Genomic DNA, 12,473 nt, shown 5'->3' on the forward strand with positions numbered 1-12,473 from the left:
ATGGCACAGGGTGATATTGGTATAGGGTCATGGCGCGGGGGTGATATTGGTATAGGGTCATGGCGCGGGGTGATATTGGTATAGGGTCATGGCGAGGGGGTGATATTGGTATAGGGTCATGGCACAGGGTGATATTGGTATAGGGTCATGGCGCGGGGGTGATATTGGTATAGGGTCATGGCGCGGGGTGGTATTGGTATAGGGTCATGGCACGGGGTGATACTGGTATAGGGTCATGGCGCGGGGGTGATATTGGTATAGGGTCATGGCACAGGGTGATATTGGTATAGGGTCATGGCACTGGGTGATATTGGTATAGGGTCATGGCGCAGGGATGATATTGGTATAGGGTCATGGCACGGGGTGATACTGGTATAGGGTCATGGCGCGGGGGTGATATTGGTATAGGGTCATGGCGCGGGGGTGATATTGGTATAGGGTCATGGTGCGGGGGTGATATTGGTATAGGGTCATGGCGCGGGGGTGATATTGGTATAGGGTCATGGCGCGGGGGTGATATTGGTATAGGGTCATGGCGCAGGGGTGATATTGGTATAGGGTCATGGCGCGGGGGTGATATTGGTATAGGGTCATGGCGCAGGGGTGATATTGGTATAGGGTCATGGCGCGGGGGTGATATTGGTATAGGGTCATGGCGCGGGGGTGATATTGGTATAGGGTCATGGCACGGGGTGATATTGGTATAGGGTCATGGCGCGGGGGTGATATTGGTATAGGGTCATGGCGCGGGGTGATATTGGTATAGGGTCATGGCGAGGGGGTGATATTGGTATAGGGTCATGGCGCGGGGGTGGTATTGGTATAGGGTCATGGCGCGGGGGTGATATTGGTATAGGGTCATGGCGCGGGGTGATATTGGTATAGGGTCATGGCGAGGGGGTGATATTGGTATAGGGTCATGGCGAGGGGGTGGTATTGGTATAGGGTCATGGCGCGGGGGTGGTATTGGTATAGGGTCATGGCGCGGGGGTGATATTGGTATAGGGTCATGGCGCGGGGGTGATATTGGTATAGGAGCCTCTTTTCACTGTTTTGCCCATATTCCTCTAAGTACAGTCATGTCAGAGCTGCAACTGGCAAAAATTGTAATGTGTGTAGTGTAGGATAAGAATGCCAAAGCCCATTCTACTCTATAAACAGTTGCTTTAAGCTTTGTTGAAATATCTTACGCACATTATAATATAATTCTGCTGACTAAGTAGAACAGAAACATCAAATGAAGCCTGCAGTGCCCCCTTCCCAATGCCCCAAATATGGGTTACTCCTCCTGCGGGCAACTGGTTATGACTACGCCAAGTTGAGTATTTGGGGCTAGTAGCTGATCCATGCCAACGGGTGACTCCCGGTCACGCACCCATTTCCACAGCAGCCCAGCTGTTTCATCCTGCTCCCCCTCCCCCGTCATCATGTAGAGAGCTTCTGATCACCGCCCGCCACAACAAAACCCAGGCAAAAGCCTGCCAGCCAGGGGATTAGCAGCCCGCTGACAAAATTAGACACAGAGAGAAAAAAACAACCATACACACACAGACACAGAGAGAAAGCATATACAAATATTAACCTAAATGCTATTGCGTACACATGCAAACGTGTACACTGACACACACATTCTGCATGCAAAAATTAGCTACAACACACACATGATCTAATAAACACATCCACATGCATCCAGTCCACATACACAAATGTGCACAAAGAAGTACACATTATGCACAGAATAAGTAGGCCACCATCTTCTGAAAATACACAAAATAAATACTCACACGATAAACAAAGCACACCAGCCCACGTCGACAGAGCTCCGCATTTACAGATCTCTGGCAAAAAATAGCATCCCTCCTTTCTTCCAGTTCATCTCCACTCTTCCCTGATCATCACCTCATAGTGAAAGCACCCTGTCACAGCATCCTATACGTTCCAGAGCTCCTGTGTGGGGAATGTCTGGGATCAATATGGAATAAACCCTATGAACATACGGTAATGAGAAAATGTTCCATGCACATAGCGCCTCTGCCAGCCAGTCACTGCTCCTAGTCCCAGTGTCAGCTGGGCCAGCCTCGTGCTGCAGTTACAGACTCTCTCCCCTCCAAGAGGAGAGGCAGAGGAGAAGGTAAAGGATGTGTGTCGTCTCTAGAACTCTCTCTATCTGAGGCTCAGTGCTGAGACGTCAGGGACATCCTAGTGCAGCAGTAGCAGTGGTAGCAGCAGCAACGCTGGCATATTGTGTGTGTCTGCAGTAGCGACTGTCATTGTTCCAGAGGCCGAGCAGAGAGAGAGAGAGTGTGTGAGTGAGAGAGCGAGCACACTAGCCAGAGCTAAAGCACATAAGAGCATGTACTGTAATAGACAGAGGAAGGGGTAGAGCGAGTGAAAGAGAGTTAAGCCCTCCTCCACTCAGACAAACCCAGGCTACTACACTACAACAGCTGTGGACGAGCCCACGTGCGCTCCACCTCCCCCTCTCCTTGTGCCCAGAATTAACTCTGTAGTTGCTAGCTGGCTGAGATGGAGCAGAGGAGCGAGGGATGGAGGGGATGTCATAGAAAGACAAAAAAGGGGATATTGTTTCCAAAAGGGAACAGTGTTAGCCTATAGACAAAGCCTGGGGAGGGGAGCGTACAGTGCATCCGCTCAGCTCCACAGACATTTGAGCTGTACGGGAGGGGGGACGGGGGGACGGGGTGATGGGGGCAGGGAGCTGTCAGCTAAGAGGATTTCCAGCCCCTGAAAACGAGTCTGCAGTCAAAAAAAGTCACACAATGAAATTAATGGGGAAGTAGAGCACTCCTAACTGAGAATCGATAATGTCAAATGTTTTGTTTTATTCTGTCAGGAATAAGAGGAATTATAAAACTGAAGGGGAGGGGCGTGGAGGTTTCCTACACTACGATTGTAGATTAAACTACGTCTCATCTATTGAGTAACCGCCAGATCTATTAAAATATGAAATATGGTTACAGAATCTAATGCTATCAATGACCTTATAGATTAATAACTAAAGGGGTGAAAGGTGATTGTGTTTTATGAGAGCTGCCGGCCGCAGAGTGTTTTTCCATGCACCATACGTGGAGGGTGCAGAGATGGAATTAGACTGATGTAGAGACGTGTCGTCACACCAAGACAGGTGGCTACAACCTGCCACCATCTTTACCCTAATAAGTGTGTGTGTGTGTGTGTGTGTGTGTATGTGTGTATGTGTATGTGTGTGTGTGTGTGTGTGTCCGACTGACACTATAACCTAATTACAGCTCTGGAATGCTGGGTATTCATTAGTACTCTGTGGTCCTGACTCCTGGGCCCACCCTGCTGCTGTCACACCCACCCATCCACCCACCACAAGACTGCCCTTCCTCCTCCCAAGGAACAACGACATACTATGTAAAATAGGGAATTGACATCTATACTATAGTATTCACAATGTTTGGAATCTACCTTTCACTTAAACTGACATACCACATTTACATACGCTCTCCTATAAAGATTACATTTCCTGTAAAGACAATTTATTCTACTGTGACCCTCTTTTGGAATCTTGGCATTGATTTACAGTCCATGAGGTACACTACCGTTCAAAGGTTGGGGGTCACTTAGAAATGTCCTTGTTTGAAAGAAAAGCACATTTTTTTCTCCATTAAAATAACATCAAATTGATCAGAAATACAGTGTAGACAGTGCTAATGTTGAGGCATCTGTTTCTCAAACTAGACACTCTAATGTACTTGTCCCTCTTGCTCAGTTGTGCACCGGGACCTCCCACTCTTTCTATTCTGGTTAGAGCCAGTTTGCGCTGTTCTGTGAAGGGAGTAGTGCACAGCGTTGTACGAGATCTTCCGTTTGTTGGCAATTTTTCGCCCGGAAATAGCCTTCATTTCTCAGAACAAGTATAGACTGACAAGTTTCAGAAGAAAGGTCTTTGTTTCTGGCCATTTTGGGCCTGTAATTGAACCCACAAATGCTGATGCTTCTCAGCTAGTCTAAAGAAGGCCAGTTTTATTGCTTCTTCAATCAGCACCACAGTTTTCAGGTGTGCTAATATAATTACAAAAGGGTTTTCTAATGATCAATTAGCCTTTTAAAATTATAAACTTGGATTAGCTAACACAACGTGCCATTGGAACACAGGAGTGATGGTTGCTGATAATGGGCCTCTGTACGCCTATGTAGATGTTCCTTTTCTATTTTTTTTAAAACAGCCGTTTCCAGCTACAATAGTTATTTACAACATTAACAATATCTACACTATTTCAGATTAATTTGATGTTATTTTATTGGAGAAAAAAAAAGAAGCTTTTCTTTAAAATACAAGGACGTTTCTAAGTGACCCCAAACTTTTGAATGGTAGTGTACGTTGAGATGAAAGAACAAGGAGAGAAAGTAAGCTGTCTTAAGGGTCGTACAGATCTCACCAAATGTGGATCTCCCATTTGTCTTCCGATCGTTCAGTGCGCTGTTGACTTCTGACTGCCGACATTTTCAGTGATTCTACATATAAAATAGGTTCGCAATTGGTGTGTTCGAGCCCTTAGAGCCAGACCATTCTTAGATCACCCTCTATCCATTTCCTTCCCTGTGGTGAAAAGTGAAAAGTGGGGTCAGATGTTTTACTTTGTTTTACTTTGAGGCTTTGTAACGTAAACACACTCACTTTTGTACATCGCCTTGGTTCGTACAATTGACCTAATTTTAGCGCCCCAAAAACGTGAATACTTAATACTTAATGTCAATACCATTGTAAAGCACAATTTCTCCCCTTTCCAACAAAATCAATGACATGAGCTCCACGCTGCCCGTTTCTGCATAATTCAACAAGGCAATGAGCTCCATCGGGTCTTTGTAGAAATGGCGGGTGGGGAAGCTAAACTAATGCGCGATAGTGAGAAGGACAGATAACGTGTGGAAAAACTTTTTTTCACTCGATCTGTCCAACTTATCACCTTATCGCCTCTAAAATGTAAATAAAACACTTTAAAGAGTTTATATAAAGTGTCATTACATACCTATTTGAAGGTTTGTGTCGAATTTGAATCGGGTTTTTAGTGCGGTGCTAAAGCGATCTTCAGAAGTAAACAGCGGCTTTCAGAGTCACGATGCTTGCAGTGATGACGCACTGTCCATTTCTTGTTTTTAAACGATGAGAGAAGTGCTACACCTGGTGGAGAGAGATTGTAAGACAGAAATAGTTGCTTTATGCGTGCTGTACGTTACGACATGACACGTCAAGATGTAATGGAGGGTCAGTTTTTTCAACTTTTCTCCAATACTATAGAGCCATTAATTACCATGTCGATCGACGCTTGAAGAGAAACCTAGTTCACACCCCCGATTTTGAAGTCAACACAGTCGCTACAGTCCCATTCGTTCTCTTTGCAGCCTCGTTTGAATGTCGCGGTTGCGCACATTTGTACGGAATGGGGTGAGTTTACGTTAGTTAAAAGAAGAAGCCCAGTAGATGTTTATAAACTCAAACATTTTCTGTTCTTGAAGAGTTAAAAAAATGCTTGTTTTGTCTCCCCTATACGGTTAGCGTGTGACTAGTGTTGTCCTCAAAAAGGTCCTCTTCATTACACACTGTTGACTGTGTATTGTGGGTCAGAGCCTGTTTTAATACCCAACTGTCTGGCAGGGTCAACAAAGCTCTTGCATTAAAAACAAGACTTGAAAACCCCCTACACTACTCAGTCAAATAGCGTGCGTCATCAACATGGCACCCCGACATGGCTGGCTGTCTTCATGGCCCCAAGGGAGGCAGTGAATAGCCTCTTATTGGAAAATACACATTTAGCCAAGCTAAAGGGTTCCTAGCCTGAGCGGCTAATTCAACTACGTGGCTCAGACGTATATTGTACATCCCACATAGCACCCTATTCTCTTTCTAGTACACTACTTTTGGCATGGGCCCATAGCGGTTTGGTCAAAAGTAGTACACTATATGGAATTGTGTGCTATTTGGGCCACATTCACGGTGTGGCCCTGGTTCTGACGCTAGTCACTGTAGCTGGCTCAATAAGCTCCATTACCCATACACTTGTTCCGACACACCCCCACTGAGTCATTACTGAAGCATTCAGCCACATGCCTCAAGATAAGCTTTAAATCAGCTGCCATCTACTGGAATCCCAGAGCTCACCATGTATGAGCCATCCATCATGTAAATCTAGGCTACATCGACAATTAGGTATGGCCAATAAAATATTTCTAGGTTTCCGTCCAATTGGTGACAGATTTTCATGCGAATATTCAAAAATCTGAATAAAAACAATACGCGCATTTTCCCACCAGAGATGTGTTTCCATCTAATTAACTTGTTGCAGATAAAAAAAAGGCTGTGCATGATGATGAGGTGCACATAAAATGACTTGTGGTTAAATTCCCATGTACTGAATAAGTACAAGTTAAATGGGTTTCCATCGCATTTTCAACTCTACTGATGATTTTGTCACAACAAATGTTGCTTTATATAGCGAATGTGCCCATTCTGGTCTTAGCACGTGTGCTCTAGCCAACAGCTAGCAGATACAGTGTGGTTAGGCTACTTACTACATGATGAGATTATTATGTATGAGAACTAGAAAATGTTTATTTGTCAAACGGTAGCCAAGCATCGATTATCATGTCACCAGAATAAGACCCTCAATATCTATTGGAAAGGAGCATCAAGCTCATCACCTTGCACTTTCACAACCATGTGAAGTTCATCATAACTTATCATAATTTAAACTGTAGCCTAATAAACTGCATGCTTTTCCATGTCGTAGTGGGAGGATCACACACACCATATCATAGCGTGATTCCAAGTTTACTTCGAAACGTTACTATATCAATATTTGTGTATAAAAAGGGGTTTACACTTCCATTTCTCGCATAATTAATTTTACAGATACAAAAAGATCCCACCTTGTCTAGCGTATATTGTTTGTCGACATTTGGAAAGTTTACTGACAAAATGTGCTGTTTCCATCAGGCCGGTCGTGACATTTCATCCCACGCAAAAGTTGGATGGAAACCTAGTTTAGATCAGCAAATGTCCCCCAGAACAGGTGAATCATCAGTTTGAGAATGAACATCAGATACAATAACACACAACTGTTATGGATAGAGATCTTTTTAGTGTAATAGGATGATAGTTCTGACGCTCCATGATCAGCAATCAATCAGCACCTATGGTTTGTGCATTACAGTAGGAAGAACTGCAATAATAAGACCTTTGCAAAACACTGTTCCTCATGTGGACCGACTCAGACAAACAAAAGCCCTAACAACACAAAGCCAAAAACGACAAACTCACTTCCCTTTCACAACGGCTTCATACCAACAAAAACACACCCGTCAGCAAATTTGGTTTCATCATAATGTTTGTATAGTGCTAGCACACACTAAACATGTGCGTGTGTGTGTTTGTGTGATAAAACTGTGTGAAAAATGTAATCGTCACACTTCCCTCATTCTACAGTATGGCTGGCTCTCTTCTGCATCCCCCCCACTACTACTTCTGACCCCAGAACAGTTTGTCTTTGCTTGGGGGGGTGGGTTTCTCTGTCTCCCAGTTGAGGGGTGGGATTCCTCTGTATCACATCATCCCTGGGGGGTAATCAAGCCAAGTCATCTGATTAACAAGACAAGACACACTGAGTCCCCACCCAAAGTGGTTAATTAAGAGAGAGTGAGATAGTGAGATTAAGAGGAAACGAGTGTAGGGTAGATGTCGAAGTAGCCTACAGAAAGTGAGTCAGAGCTAATCAAAGAATATTAGATATATATCCTGGTGTAATGAAGCCACTCCAGGGACCAACAAGGACACAGACACTGGTGACAAAATCAATGAGGGTTTACAGCTCCCCTCTCAATTACGATAAAGAGATCTACTGTCTGAATTATAAGTCAGCCCCCTCCCTGCATCTCACAGAGGAACCGTACAGGGCGTTTAAATGAGTACGGTTAAACGCAAAAAATAATATGATTATCATCAATAGTCCGATTAATATAGTTTAATTTAAACATTTACGTGCTTTGCAAGGAGAAGAATTTCCCTAATAATTATGTTTAAATGGAGCCATCTGATATCAAGCTATCTGTTGGGACTTTGATACATGCAGAAAGTCACCAAATCAAAATAAAACCACCACAGCAACCATATTATTCGTGGGAAACACATTTGATTCCGAGTTCGGACACAAAGTTTGCATGTGAAAACTATTTCTATTTCTAACCAAAAAAGTGTTAAAGAAATCAAAATATATTTTATGTTCTTCAAAGTAGCCACCATTTGCCTCGATGACAGCTTTCAACACTCTTGGCATTCTCTCAACAAGCTTCAAGAGGTAGTCACCTGGAATCCATTTTCAATTAACAGGAGTGCCTTGTTAAAAGTACATTTGTTGAATTTTTTCCTTCTTAATGCGTTTGAGCCAATTAGTTGTGTTGTGACTAGGTAGGGGTGGTATACAGAAGATATCCCTATTTGGTAAAAGACCAAGTCCATATTATGGCAAGAACAGCTCAAATAAGCATAGAGAAATGACAGTCCATCATTACTTTAAGACATAAAGGTCAGTCAATAATGAAAAAGTCAAGAACTTTGTGCAGTTGCAAAAACCATCCAGCGCTACGAAGAAACTGGCTTTTATGAGGACCGCTACAGGAAAGGAAGACCCAGAGTTACCTCTGCTGCAGATGACAAGTTAGAGTTAACTGTACCTCAGATTGCAGCCCAAATACATTCGAAAATGGAAGGTAGGTTGAAGTCATTAAAACTAGTTTTTCAACCAATCCACAATTTCTTGTTAACAAACTGTAGTTTTGGCAAGTCGGTTAGGACATACAGTGCCTTGCGAAAGTATTCGACCCCCTTGAACTTTGCGACCTTTTGCCACATTTCAGGCTTCAAACATAAAGATATAAAACTGTATTTTTTTGTGAAGAATCAACAACAAGTGGGACACAATCATGAAGTGGAACGACATTTATTGGATATTTCAAACTTTTTTAACAAATCAAAAACTGAAAAATTGGGCGTGCAAAATTATTCGGCCCCTTCACTTTCAGTGCAGCAGACTCTCTCCAGAAGTTCAGTGAGGATCTCTGAATGATCCAATGTTGACCTAAATGACTAATGATGATAAATACAATCCACCTGTGTGTAATCAAGTCTCCGTATAAATGCACTGTGATAGTCTCAGAGGTCCGTTAAAAGCGCAGAGAGCATCATGAAGAACAAGGAACACATCAGGCAGGTCCGAGATACTGTTGTGAAGAAGTTTAAAGCCGGATTTGGATACAAAAAGATTTCCCAAGCTTTAAACATCCCAAGGAGCACTGTGCAAGCGATAATATTGAAATGGAAGGAGTATCAGACCACTGCAAATCTACCAAGACCTGGCCGTCCCTCTAAACTTTCAGCTCATACAAGGAGAAGACTGATCAGAGATGCAGCCAAGAGGCCCATGACCACTCTGGATGAACTGCAGAGATCTACAGCTGAGGTGGGAGACTGTCCATAGGACAACAATCAGTCGTATATTGCACAAATCTGGCCTTTATGGAAGAGTGGCAAGAAGAAAGCCATTTCTTAAAGATATCCATTAAAGTGTTGTTTAAAGTTTGCCACAAGCCACCTGGGAGACACACCAAACATGTGGAAGAATGTGCTCTGGTCAGATGAAACCAAAATGTAACTTTTTGGCAACAATGCAGGACGTTATGTTTGGCGTAAAAGCAACACAGCTCATCACCCTGAACACACCATCCCCACTGTCAAACATGGTGGTGGCAGCATCATGGTTTGGGCCTGCTTTTCTTCAGCGGGGACAGGGAAGATGGTTAAAATTGATGGGAAGATGGATGGAGCCAAATACAGGACCATTCTAGAAGAAAACCTGATGGAGTCTGCAAAAGACCTGAGACTGGGACGGAGATTTGTCTTCCAACAAGACAATGATCCAAAACATAAAGCAAAATCTACAATGGAATGGTTCAAAAATAAACATATTCAGGTGTTAGAATTGCCAAGTCAAAGTCCAGACCTGAATCCAATCGAGAATCTGTGGAAAGAACTGAAAACTGCTGTTCACAAATGCTCTCCATCCAACCTCACTGAGCTCGAGCTGTTTTGCAAGGAGGAATGGGAAAGAATTTCAGTCTCTCGATGTGCAAAACTGATAGAGACATACCCCAAGTGACTTTCAGATGTAATCGCAGCAAAAGGTGGCGCTACAAAGTATTAACTTAAGGGGGCTGAATAATTTTGCACGCCCAATTTTTCAGTTTTTGATTTGTTAAAAAAGTTTGAAATATCCAATAAATGTCGTTCCACTTCATGATTGTGTCCCACTTGTTGTTGATTCTTCACAAAAAAATACAGTTTTATATCTTTATGTTTGAAGCCTGAAATGTGGCAAAAGGTCGCAAAGTTCAAGGGGGCCGAATACTTTCGCAAGGCACTGTATACTTTGTGCATGACACAAGTATTTTTTCCAACAATTGTTTACAGACAGATCATTTCACTTATAATTCACTGTATCACAATTCCACTAGGTCAGAAGTTTACATACACCAAGTTGACTGTGCCTTCCAGAAAATTCCAGAAAATGATGTCATGACTTTAGAAGCTTCTGATAGGCTAATTGACATAATTTGAGTCAATTGGAGGTGTACCTGTGGATGTATTTCAAGGCCTACCTTCAAACTCAGTGTCTCCTTGCTTGACATCATGGGAAAATCTAAAGAAATCAGCCAAGACCTCAGAAAACATTTGTAGACCTCCACAAGTCTGGTTCATCCTTGGGAGCAATTTCTAAACGTCTGAAGGTACCACGTTCATCTGTACAAACAATAGTACGCAAGTATAAACACCACGCAGCTGTCATACCGCTCAGGAAGGAGACGCATTCTGTCTCCTAGAGATGAATGTACTTTGGTGCAAAAAGTGCAAATCAATCCCAGAACAACAGCAAAGGACCTTGTGAAGATGCCGGAGGAAACAGGTACAAAAGTATCTATATCCACAGTAAAACGAGTCCTATATCGACATAACCTGAAAGGCCGCTCAGCAAGGAAAAAGCCACTGCTCCAAAACCGCCATAAAAAAGCCAGACTACGGTTTCCAACTGCACATGGGGACAAAGATTGTACTGTTTGAAGAAATGTCCTCTGGTCTGATGAAACAAAAATAGAACTGTTTGGCCATAATGACCATCATTATGTTTGGAGGAAAAAGGGGGAGGCCTGCAAGCCGAAGAACACCATCCCAACCGTGAAACAGCATCATGTTGTGGGGATGCTTTGCTGCAGGAGGGAGTGGTGCACTTCACAAGATATATTGAAGCAATGGGGGTGGCAGCATCGTGTTGTGAGGGTGCATTGTTGCAGGAGGGACTGTTGCACTTGGAAATAGATGGCATCATGAGAAAGAAAAATTATGTGGACATATTGAAGCAACATCAAGACATCAGTTAAAGCTTGGTCGCAAATGGGTCTTTCAAATGGACAATGACCCCAAGCATACTTCCAAAGTTGTGGCAAAATGGCTTAAGGACAACAAAGTCAAGGTATTGGAGTGGCCATCACAAAGCCCTGACCTCAATCCGATAGAACATTTGTGGGCAGAACTAAAAAAGTGTGTGCGAGCAAGGAGGCATACAAACTTGACTCAGTTACACCAGCTCTGTCAGAAGGAATGGGCCAAAGTTCATCCAACTTATTGTGGGAAGCTTGTGGAAGGCCTCCCGAAATGTTTGACCCAAGTTAAACAATTTAAAGGCAATTCTACCAAATACTAATTTAGTGTATGTAAACTTCTGACCAACTGGGAATGTGATGAAAGAAATAAAAGCTTAAATAAACCAGTCTCTCTACTATTACTCTGACATTTCACATTCTTAAAATAAAGTGGTGATCCTAACTGACCTAAAACAGGGAATCTTTATTAGGATTATATTTCAGGAATTGTGAAAAACTGAGTTTAAATGTATTTGGCTGAGGTGTATGTAAACTTCCGACTTCAACTGTAAATTCTTCACAGAGTTCAAGTAATAGACACATCAACCGTTCAGAGGAGACTGTGTGAATCAGGCCTGAACCTCTCTAAGGTAGAGGGCAGCATTCGGAATTTTGGATGAAAAGCATGCCCAAATTAAACTGCCTGCTACTCGTGCCCAGAAGATATGATATGCATATGGTATATTTGGATAGAAAACACTAAAGTTTCCAAAACTGTTGAAATAGTGTCTGTGAGTATAACAGAACTGATTTGGCAGGCGAAAACCTGAGAAAAATATTTTTTGGGGGGGGGGTTGTAGTTTTCTATTCAATGCCATTGCAGTATCCATTGACATGGGACTCAATTTGCAGTTTCTATGCCTTCCACTAGATGTCAACAGTCTTTTAGAAATTGTTTCTTATAAATTAGGGAGTAAGACCAGTCTGAATGAGTGGACCCTGACGTGTCACAGAGCTTT

General features: G+C 42.9%; 1 protein-coding gene across 4 annotated transcripts in view; it reads right to left on the reverse strand.

The window, feature by feature from the left end:
- Positions 1-12,473, reverse strand: part of LOC110494193 (nck-associated protein 5-like) — a 103,274-nt gene that overhangs the window by 35,245 nt on the left and 55,556 nt on the right. The window contains exon 1 of one of the 4 annotated variants that reach the window (XM_021569022.2): positions 1,785-2,371. The exons of the other annotated variants lie outside the window; for them this stretch is intronic. The gene's annotated coding sequence lies outside the window, so the exon portion shown is untranslated. Of the gene's footprint in view, positions 1-1,784; positions 2,372-12,473 lie in introns of those variants that run through there. 4 annotated transcript variants of the gene reach the window in all.

The sequence above is a fragment of the Oncorhynchus mykiss genome, chromosome 17 (genome assembly GCF_013265735.2).
Source record: "Oncorhynchus mykiss isolate Arlee chromosome 17, USDA_OmykA_1.1, whole genome shotgun sequence".
NCBI lineage: Eukaryota > Metazoa > Chordata > Actinopteri > Salmoniformes > Salmonidae > Oncorhynchus > Oncorhynchus mykiss.